Source organism: Conger conger, chromosome 14 (genome assembly GCF_963514075.1).
Source record: "Conger conger chromosome 14, fConCon1.1, whole genome shotgun sequence".
Taxonomy (NCBI): domain Eukaryota; kingdom Metazoa; phylum Chordata; class Actinopteri; order Anguilliformes; family Congridae; genus Conger; species Conger conger.
Window position 1 is genome coordinate 8,049,043 of NC_083773.1, and position 12,157 is coordinate 8,061,199.

The following is a 12,157-nucleotide window of genomic DNA, read 5'->3' on the forward strand; positions in this document are numbered from 1 at the left end:
GGTATGAGTGCAGGATGAGTAAATATGAACAAAAATATGTATTTTTTACTTTAAAAGACTGACAGACTACAATGGAATCCCAATGGGAGAAATGTTTTGAAGTAGCTAATGTGAGAGTGTATGACATTAATTTGTTTCAATCATTTTTAACTATGTAATGGCAACATGAAACGGCTGACAGACTTTGCAGAGTTTGGCAGATTGTTGCAGCACTGAGCAGAAAACCTCTAGCGCTCAGTAAGTGAGTGACGTGCTCCAGAAAACTGATGATAACGGCAAACAACGGCTTTTCCTAAGTGCCCGGATGTTCACAAGCTGAAAGCTTTCAGAGAGTTGAAAGTCTTTGGAGAATCAATTTTTAAATTGTGGTTTTTTAGAGTTCAAAGGTTTAACAGAGCGTACAAATTTCAAATTCAGCTTTTAACTGAATACGGAATAAAATTGAATTTCAAGGGGATCCATTTCATGTGTTTAAAATTCTGACTCAAAGTACTTGATTTTAAAACCTTAGATGCTTTCAAATTATGGAATACATATTGAAAGTAGTCAAACTCAATTTCAGATCTTTATGTACAATTTTATATCATGAAGTACTAATTTATTTGATTTGCTCAATCCAGTTAAGACTTTCATGTGTGTTTGTGTGTGTTAGTGTGTGTGCATGCATGTGTGTGTGTGTGCTTGTGTGTGCATGTTTGTGCGTGTGTGTGTGTGTATGTGTGCATGTGTGTGTGTGCGCTTGTGTGTGTGTGTGTGCATGCATGTATGTGTGAGTGTGTGTGCATGCGTGTGTGTGTGCATGTGTGAGTGTGTGTGTGCATGTGTGAGCATGTATGTGTGTGTGTGTGTGTGTGTGTGTGTGCATGTGTGAGCATGTATGTGTGAGTGTGTGTGTGTGCTTGTGTGTGTGTGTGTGCATGTGTGAGTGTGTGTGTGTGTGCTTGTGTGTGTGTGCGTCTGTAAGAGTGTACCCTGTATTTGAGCAGTGAGAGCACAGTGCTGCCTGCCACTTTGCTCTGGGGCTGTGTTCCTCCGTCAGCCCCATACAGGGAAAAGAGACCATGTGCTTTTATCACTTTTACACACTCTTCACTTCTTCACAAAGCCTCCATTTTGTTTTTTCTTTTAATTACAGGGTGTTGTTTGGCCTCTGAAAGGTTGTATTGAGAATCCAGAGACAATGTGCATGTGTGTGTGTGTGTGTGTGTGTGTCTGTGTTTGTATGTAAGGTACGTGCATGCATGCGTGTGAGTGTGTGTGCAGCTTACTGTGTAAGCATGCATGTGTGAGGCTCCGTGTGTATGCGTATGTGTGTGTTAATGTGCGTATATGTGCTAGTGACTCCATAAACAGTTTGACGAGGCGGCCATTTTGTAGCGATGAGCATTCTGCACTGGCGGGAATCCCCAGCCCCATCCCCTCCCCGATCATGCCTCTAAACTGCACCCTCGCCAAAATATATAATATAATATGGAAAATATTATCAATAGATAATATTCTGGAGATGTGCTGAAAACCGACAGGACTTCTATCAATAGTCCTATTCGAATTTAACTTAACAGGGCTACTTCTGGTTTAACATTTGTGTGTGTGTGTGTGTGTGTGTCTGTACATGTGTGGGTACTGGATTTTATTTTGTTAATGTAGACAAGCCTTCATCAACTAAACAGAACCTAATTGATAAGAGATTACACTGGGATTAAGGCCATTAATCTGCAGCCGTAGCTTTCCTTGGACGACATTCCAGTGACAAACGGGAATGTCGGGATGGGATTTTCAGTGAATCACTTCCACTGTAGGAGGATAATTCGACTCTCAGACCACAACAATAGGTGATGACAGTGCTTACTTTGAAAGAAGAAGTGGGATAAACTCAAACTGATCTCCTTTCATCCATCTCTCTCGGGCCATCCACAATGCGTTCGCTTTGATTGTCAAACAGGAGGGGCGAATTGAGATGTGTGTACGGGTTTAAATATTTCACAATTTAACTTTTTTTTTAACATTGGCGAGGAAGAAAAATAATCGGAATTATTTAACGACTCCCTCTAGTTAGTTTTTTTTAACTCAACTCACTCTTCGGGAATATTAATTGTAATTGAGAAATTATGCTTCCAAACCCATGTTGAAAATGCATGTTTGATACTTTGAAAAAATGAATTCATGAATGTAAAAGTTTAGATAGTCTGCCATTCTTATATAATAAAAATTCCTCATAACATTAAAGATTGAAGCTTTTAATCCTCAGGCTGTGTAGTTTTTTTAGACTCCAGCGCATTCCGTTTCTACACCACTACACATAAACAGTTTGGCGCCACATGGCAAGGACTGCATGTAGCGTGTCACCTTTGTGTGTGTGGCAGGACGTTAGGGTGAGTTTACTCAGGACTGCACGCTGCAAACCAGAGGCACCAGATCTGTCCATGTCTCTGTAATACCCAGCCAGATGGCTGGCTGCAGATTTCTTTCTTTTTTTATTCAGCGACTATTGTTATTAGTTGGGTATGAGCAGGGATTCTGGCAATAGTTGCATATAACAGATTTTTATCAGAGATGTCGAAGATTATGTTTCGTTATGCTTAAAAAAAAAACTAAATTACTTTAATACAATTATTGAAATTACTATTTTTATTTGGACTACCATTCTACCATTGCCGTTACTCAAAAGAGGTCTTCTTTATTTATCACATTGCACTTAACCATAACTTTACCTCAAAGCACTAATGAATGTTAACATATCAAAATTATTAACGTATGTAACAAGGGGTGAATCATTTGAAGAGCATTTTGACCTGTGCTGCCTTGCGTGGATGTTTAATCTAGCTTCTTGTGGCATGGTTCATATCAGTGCAAGGTTATGGAGGCTGGAAGTTTCCTCCCCTCTAGCCGGTGCGGTGAGGGTGGATGGCAGGCCGTTAGGACCACAGAGTGACCGGCCACAGACGTTTGAGGCCTACTCTGGGCACTGACCCCGGGGCCTACTGCGCGTGTGCCCACAGCCTGCAGCAGATGGCCGAGCTGTCCTGGTGAACGTGTTACCTAGCGCCGGGATGGGCCGCGTTCTGACCGACCGTGGGGAGAGGGCAGGTGTCTCACCCCCCCCACAAGGCCTGGCAGAGAGACACACGCTTTCCCCCGGTCTCTGATGGAAGAATACGCAGCGTTCTGTAGTCAAGAAGGACAAGGACAAGATGGGAACAGTGACATCTGCATTTAAGTCTGTGGGAAAGACACCAGTAAAGAGGGTCAGGAATTGTCAATGGTCTGCGTTTATATAGCGCCTTTATCCAAAGCGCTGTACAATTGATGCTTCTCATTCACGTACTCACACACCAATGGCGATTGGCTGCCATGCAAAGTACCAAGCAGCTCGTCAGGAGAAATTGGGGGTTAGGAGTCTTGCCCTGGGACACTTTGACACACCCAGGGCAGGATAGAAACCGGCAACCCTCCGACTGCCAGACGACTGCTCTTACCGCCTGAAAGATAAAGAGAAGAGAATGGGGGACCAAGAATGTCAATGCAGGACATCAGGATCAGACTGTGTCAGCAAGAACAATATAAAACCCTCATTACAAAACTGAATGTATATTACATTATTGGCATTTGGCAGACGCTCTTATCCAGAGCGACGTACAACAAAGTGCATACCCATAACCAGGGATAAGTTCGCTGAAAGACCCTAGAGGGAAGTACAATTTCAACTGCATATATATTCTTTTGGTACATGACATTAATGTTACTTTCACAGCTATATGGCAATAAACAGTGAGCTCCATCATGTTTGGACATTATGAAGATATATCTTTTTTTAATTTGTACTCCACAATTTTAGATTTGTTGGATGTGATGGGGGCGGCATGGATGGTGCAGTGGGTAGCACTGCTGCCTCACAGCAAGGAGGTCCTGGGTTCGAATCCCCGTCGGCCGGGGCCTCTCTGTGCGGAGTTTGCATGTTCTCCCCGTGTCTGCGTGGGTTTCCTCCGGGTACTCCGGTTTCCTCCCACAGTCCAAAGACATGCAGGTTAGGCTGATTGGAGAGTCTAAATTGCCCGTAGCTATGAGTGTGTGAGTGAATGGTGCGTGTGCCCTGCGATGGACTGGCGACCTGTCCAGGGTGTATTCCTGCCTTTCGCCCAATGTATGCTGGGATAGGCTCCAGCCCCCCTGCGACCCTGTTCAGGATAAGCGGGTTCAGATAATGGATGGATGGATGGATGGATGGATGTGATGGAAGTGCACATAAGGGGCTATGTATAAAATGGGCTGTAATTTCTACATTCTACAATGTATGTAAGTACCCTTTTAGTATTTTTATAAAAGCTGAGTATCTGCACTTTATCCATATGTGAATTGATTATGTAAAAATGTACTGTACAGAAACGAGTAACGCTTTATTTTATGACCTGTTAATTACCTGCTATTTAATGCATAACTACCAGTTAATACTTTTATCCAAAGCGACCTGCAGTTGATTAGACTAAGCAGGGGACAATCCCGCCTGGAACTATGCAGGGTTAAGGGCCTTGGCTAAACCGGGGATGAACCACCGACCTTCCGGATCCTAGTCACGTTCCCTTGTCACTCGGCTACAGGCTGAAGAAGTTGTCTAATAATTACACAAGTAACTGTGTATTCGTCCAGTAATACTAGGTCATTAATGGGCTGTAATATGTAATATATCCCAAACATTATTTTTGTCCCAAACGCTATACATTAGCTCTCTGTACCTCATGGAGGTTAATTCTAAGTGAAGTGCTGGGCTGTGCATAGACATTTTGAAAATGACGCAGAGTTATTGTATTTGTTTTCTCAAATCGAATCTAAGAGGCACCTTGGGCACAGGTGCTCAGGTACCCAGAGCCACCACCTCTGCATGTGTTTTAACATTTTCTGTGATATGGAATATTCATATAATACATTTAGAGTTATCAACAGCAGTTTTAAATTTGTCCAAATATCCTGAACAAATTTTTATTTTTTTTGTTACAACCCGTCTCAGTGGTTGGACCAAGAACGGAAACACTGGAAACAAAACATTCAAATCTCAAGGAGATTTAATGAAAGAACTGATCAACAGAAAAGTGCGTGACGCAAATTCTGGGGCGTGTGTGTGAAGCAGGAGAATTCGGACGGAAGGCCATGCCGGCAGGGAGCGAGTGAGCGGGCCTGGTCACAACTCCTGCGTTTGTGCGCCGGGTCGCACAGGGCCCAGGGGCATCCGCACAGCACTGACACTCCCCAGCCTCCACCTGCCAACGGAAAACATGCTCAACACCGGGAGAGAACCAGACACGAAGCACCCAGCAGGGGGAGACGGGGAACATGGCAGGCCCAATGTGCATGAGCTGTTTCTCACTGATGTACAGGATCTCTCTCTGTAATGTACAGGATCTCTCTCAGCAGTGTACAGGATCTCTCTCTGTAATGTACAGGATCTGTCTCTGTAATGTACAGGATCTCTCTCAGCAGTGTACAGGATCTCTCTGTAATGTACAGCATCTCTCTCTGTAATGAACAGGATCTCTCTCTTTAATGTACAGGATCTCTCTCTGTAATGAAAAGGATCTCTCTCAGTAATGTACAGGATCTCTCTTAGTAATGAAAAGGATCTCTCTCAGTAATTTATGGGATCTCTCTTACTGAATATACTGGATCTCTCTCATTTATATGTTGGATCTCTGGGATAGGACAGTCAGCAGTGATTCACAAAGCTTGTTTTGGAGAAGGAAGAGATTGTACTAACCAGGCTGCTTGTTCAAGTGCACCATCACTAACCTCAAACCGGGATCAGCCACACTATGAAACTAAAAACATTGAACTTAACTGTGTTATTCTGAGCCATATGTTCAGTTTAGTTCAGTTGTTCTGCCTACCCTCCCCACCTCCCCCCATCGAATCTGGTTCAAGGGGTCAGAGGTCAGGGCTACTGAATAATGGATGTGAGCCGTGGACACACAGGATGTGAAGTTCGATGTGAGTCACACACGCTCCGCAATGTACATCCACCCGGCCTCCCATTTAAACTCACACACACGCACACGCACACACACACACATGCACGCAGGCACGCACACACACTCACACACACTCACACACTCATACACACACACACACTCACACTCACACGCAGGCACGCACGCATGCACACACACTCACACACACTCACACACTCATACACACACACACACTCACACTCACACGCAGGCACGCACGCATGCACACACACTCACACACACTCACACACTCATACACACACACACACACTCACACTCACACGCGCGCACGCACGCACGCACGCACGCACGCACGCACGCACACACACTCACTCACACACACTCACACACACTCACACACACACACACACACACTCACATGCGCGCACGCACGCACTCACGCACGCACGCACGCACGCACTCACGCACGCACTCACGCACGCACGCACGCACGCACGCACTCACTCACACACACACACACACACACTCACGCACACACGCACTCACACACACACTCGCACACACACACTCACACACACTCACACACACACACACACACACTCACATGCGCGCACGCACGCACGCACACACACACTCACACACTTGGCCACGTGGCTGTTCGTTTGAGGAAATGTAAAAATATATAGCACCTCTTTAAAATTCAAGAGCTTGGCCTGGAAAAGTACCCCTCCATTCAGCTTCTACTAAACCTCTGTAGACTAAAACAAACACACACACACACACACACACACACACAAACCAGCTTCAGGTCAGCAGCTCTGTTTCACAGCTGGCAATTAGAGTTAACCAAATGAAGACACAATCTCAAAAATGCGATTTGGTCCGAATAACAGAATACATAGTATTCAAAACAGAGACAGACCCTGACCAAGTGCAGGCTCAGAAACTTTGAATTGCACACCGTGAATTTGTATGTGATCACTTTAAGGAAAAAACGGACTTTTGACCACATTGTCAGAAATTAGAAAAGCATTTTTCACCGCATTTTCTAAACTTATTTAAATTTTAATGGGAAAAACTGTGAGCCTTTTAGGCGAAAGAAGCAAAGGTTCCACTCTCATAAATGCTCAGATTGCCCCAACCCGAGGGACATTCTCTCACCAAAATTATACCAAATTCAATTCTCCATACAAAACTAAATTTAGTCCAAGATTAAGCTTAATCTGTGTCTATAAAACTGGTCCAATATGTTAGAAGAATTATCATCATATCAATATCAATCATCAACTGGTTTTGGTCTATTTCATTTAACTCAATTATGTTTTTATTGTTTTCTTGTTACCGTTTTCATAATTACACAATTTACATTTCACGATCATCGATGAAAATGCATACTTCTTTTCACACTCATTTTGTGTCACGCTTGGCACAGTATTTACATTGTGTTTCGGGTCGATACGGCACGTGGGATTAATTGATAGGGAGCGAGAGAGGGAGGGATGGAGAGTAAGCGAGAGAGAAAGAGAAGAATAGGAGAGGGGGAGAGATGACAGCCCAGCAGAAAGAGGCAGGAAGAGGGACATTCTGTCAATACTCAAAAGCTGGGAGATCTCATGTGGTTGCCAGGTTACTATGGAAACAGGAATATGCTTTTTATTATTATTATTTTAGATGCACACTTGAATGTGCTTCATGTATGAATAGTGTTGTGAAAGTGGAATCTTTGCTTTTTTAAAATTATTATTAGCATTATTAGCATAACGCTTACTTTAGCAGTAGTATTGTGTGAATGTTAATCTGCATGGGTTCTATATATGTGTTTTTTTTTAATGCAGGCAGGAATCGTTTCAATTATATTTATGTATGGAACAAAACAAACAGTAATTAAAAGATTATATTGAGCCATGTTGTAGGCCTGATTGATTTTCTGTGAAATGTGTGTGTGTGTGTTACTGTTCACAGCAGATTAAGCAAGCAGCAACTATAAGAAGTGCATGGGATTCTTTAAGCATAAACCGAGCAGGGGTAGCAGTCTTATCAGAAAGTGCTGTTCATTTCAAGTGGTTATTTCTGATGGTTGTGTCTATTAGGCGATAAGGTGTTTTTAACAAATCCACATGCAGCTATCTCAGCACACTTTTACATTTAGATATTTAGCAGATGGTCTTATCCATAGCAACTTACATTAGTACATACAGAAATGTTGAGGCAACAATGAACTGATGCTAGGCCATTATGGTCATAACTGAGAGTATCCATTAACACACAGCTTCCTGAGTAGTAAATACCTAGACTACAACATACGGTTAAGTGCTATACTAAGCTGAAGAGGCAGACTGAGAATGGGCTTGAGTGTGCAGCCATTTTAAATGTAAAGTGAGCACAAGTGGAACTAGTAAATCCAAAAAGCTCAGTACTAGGTGTCCGAGATGCTATTAAACCTTTTAAACAGGTATGTTTTCCGTCTGGCGGGGGGTGGACCGTGACTGCCATCCTGATCGTAGAGGAGAGGGGGGGGGGGAGTGTTGGGACAGTAAAATGGCAGTGGCTGAAGGTTTGATAAGCTTTGGTAATAGACAGGTTACAGGTCAGAGGGCAGCCCCATCACTCAGGGGCTGATTCCCCTCCCGGAACTCATGGCCAATTCTTCTTCTCCTCTTTCAGTGCTCTCTTCCTCAATTTCCTGTCTGGAGATCAGGCTGAGGTCTGTAGGGGAGTGCCCAGTCTTTGGAGTTATAAATGATGGAGTGTGTGTATGTTTATGTGTGTGTGCACGTGTGTGTGTGTGTGTGTGTGTCCATGAAAGGAGTTTTGTTCTTTGCTGGCACAAGATCCACACGAGCAAAGTGGGTGGGGAGGGCAAAACCAATTCTAACAAACAAAACAAAACAAACAAACAAGCCAAACCTCCAAACCCCATTCAGCACTGCCATAAGGACATGGGCATTGCTTATGCAAATCCCCCACATTGAGACCCACCTTCCGTCATCTCTGTGTACACAGTACACACACACAAATGCACGCAGGCACACACACACACACACACACGCACACATACACGCACACACACACACACACACATACGCACACAGACCACACACAGGCGCACACCCCCTGTTTTGTAAAAAAAAAACTGTTGTCTTTGAAAATATTGATCAAAGAAGTAATTGCTTTGCTAGTTAAAGTTAAAAGATTATCCTACAGTTTAAGTGATTTTTTTTAAGGAAAAAGTAATTTTAAAAAGCTAATCTCTTGGATTAATTGGTTTATTTCACAAAAAAACTTGACATGTCTTCAGGAAGAAGAATATTTTGAATCTTTATTACAGTGCAGGCATACAGTACACTAAACCAGAACTCCACTACAGCAATCAGAAAACACGTCCACATGAGAGAATACTTCACAGAAAGCATGTCCACATGAGAGGATACTTCACAAAAAGCATGTCCACATGAGAGGAAACTTCACAGAAAACACGTCCACATGAGAGGATACTTCACAGAAAGCATGTCCACATGAGAGGAAACTTCACAGAAAGCATGTCCACATGAGAGGAAACTTCACAGAAAGCATGTCCACAGGAGAGGAAACTTCACAGAAAGCATGTCCACATGAGAGTATACTTCACAGAAAGCATGTCCACATGAGAGGAAACTTCACAGAAAGCATGTCCACATGAGAGGATACTTCACAGAAAGCATGTCCACATGAGAGGATACTTCACAGAAAGCATGTCCACATGAGAGGATACTTCACAGAAAGCATGTCCACATGAGAGGATACTTCACAGAAAGCATGTCCACATGAGAGGATACTTCACAGAAAGCATGTCCACATGAGAGGATACTTCACAGAAAGCATGTCCACATGAGAGGATACTTCACAGAAAGCATGTCCACATGAGAGGATACTTCACAGAAAGCATGTCCACATGAGAGGATACTTCACAGAAAGCATGTCCACATGAGAGGATACTTCACAGAAAGCATGTCCACATGAGAGGAAACTTCACAGAAAGCATGTCCACATGAGAGGATACTTCACAGAAAGCATGTCCACACAAGGGAACGAGGGAAAGCAACACACGTTTTATTACCATATTTCATAAATTACATTTACTTTCAGATGACTAAACATTCCAAATAAGACTGTATGACATATCTTTGGCAATATTACGATCATTGGATTTTATGTCTATATTTATACAGTATAAGTGTCGCATGCTTCTGTAATATAGATAAATAGTACTATGTTCTCTAAACCTTCCACTGGGGACCCCTGTGCGCGCTGGTGTTTGTTTTAACCCAGCTCCTGTTTAAGCTAATAAACTAATCATAATAATCATGGTCTTCCATCAAGACCTGGATAAGCAGAATCAGGTGTCAATATGACGTCTTGTTTTAGTCATGTTTATGTACCGGTGCGTTAAATATGAGTGAGTGTGGGATAAAGTGAATCTCTGGTATCTTTTGAAATTGCTCTCTAAATAGAAATGGTGTATTTTTCACATGCACAGGGATTGACCATGCTCTGTTGAGACAGTTCAGTGCATATGACGAAACTTGTGTGTAATAGTGTAGTAGCCACTAAATGAAGCTCCCAGTCTTCATGCTGGAGAACGCATTAAACTGTGTATTGAGTCATAGTATAATGGTGTCACCGCAGAGTAATGATGTTATGTCTTCTGTGGGTCTTGTCTGTGCCCTGGATATTTATTACTCTCACACACACATGCACACACACACACATACACCTATACATACACACACATACACACACACATGTACACAGACACACAGGTATACATACACACACACACACACACACACACACATACACGTATACATACACACACATACACACACACACATACACGTATACATACACACACATACACACACACATGTACACAGACACACAGGTATACACACACACACACACACACACACACGTATGCATACACAGGAGCACAAAATGATACACATATCATGCATAAACACACAAGCAACCATGCAGTCTCATGCAACCTTAAACAGGAGAACAGTGCAGGCTGTTAAGAGTACCTTCACTTGAAGCAGAACAATCCAATTCATACGGCCATTTTGCAATGTAGATGAGGTGCTCTGTTAATTAGCCTGATTACTTAACATGACACCATTGGCTGAGTAGCAAATTTGCCCTGAAGGTTTAAAAGTGATTCAAATTACAATTTTATTGTTAATGAGAATGCATTTTCTTAAAAAAAGAAAATAATAATAATCATTTTGTGCATTTGCCAATTTTCCAAAATGAGTTTATTGTATATCTTTAGAGAGTCAACAGTTTTCTTATTTATTTATTTATTTATTTATTTACAGAGCTAATTTGTTATGGAAATGTTAGGGAAATGGCTTATCCACAGTTATGGGGGGGTGGTGGGAGGTTGGCCGGATGTGAATGCCCAATGGAGTGGTACCTGGTCCACAGACCCAGGTGGACACAGTCATCATTTTCACACACGGCTTACGCCAAATATGTGTCCTGTTTGAATGAGCGATTTGTGGCACAAGACCAAGAAACATTCGTTTCAACATTGGTGTTAACAAAGCCATAACGTAAAAGCCATCACTAGGAAATTCATCAAGGACAAATTCACACGCACACACTGCCCCAGAGTGTGGAGGCTGTCCTTCATCTGCAAAACAGATAATGTTCTGATTGTGTGAACATATGTATTTTAGCAGGCTCTCTCTCTCTCTCTCTCTCTCTCTCTCTCTCTCCCTTTGTCTCTCAATTCAATTCAATTCAATTCATTTCAATGTGCATTATTGGCAGGAAATACAAATGTACGTATTGCCAAAGTGAACATGAAACATACAAGAATAAAACAGCACGTAAAATAAAACATGAACTATTAAGTGAAAAGTTAACAAACAACACAACTCTCTCCCTCTCTCTCCCTCTCCCTCTCTGTCTATCTCCCTCTCCCTCTCTCTCTCCCTCTCTCTCTGTCTCTGTCTCTCCCTCTCTCTCTGTCTCTGTCTCTCTCTCCCGGTCTCTACCTCTCCATATCTCTCTCCCTCTCTGTCTCTCCCTCTCTCTGTCTGTCTCTCCCTGTCTCTCTGTCTGTCTCCCTCTCCCTCTCTGTCTCTGTCTCCCCCTCTCTCTCTATCTATCTCCCTCTCCCTCTCTGTCTCTGTCTCTCCCTCTCTCTCTCCCTC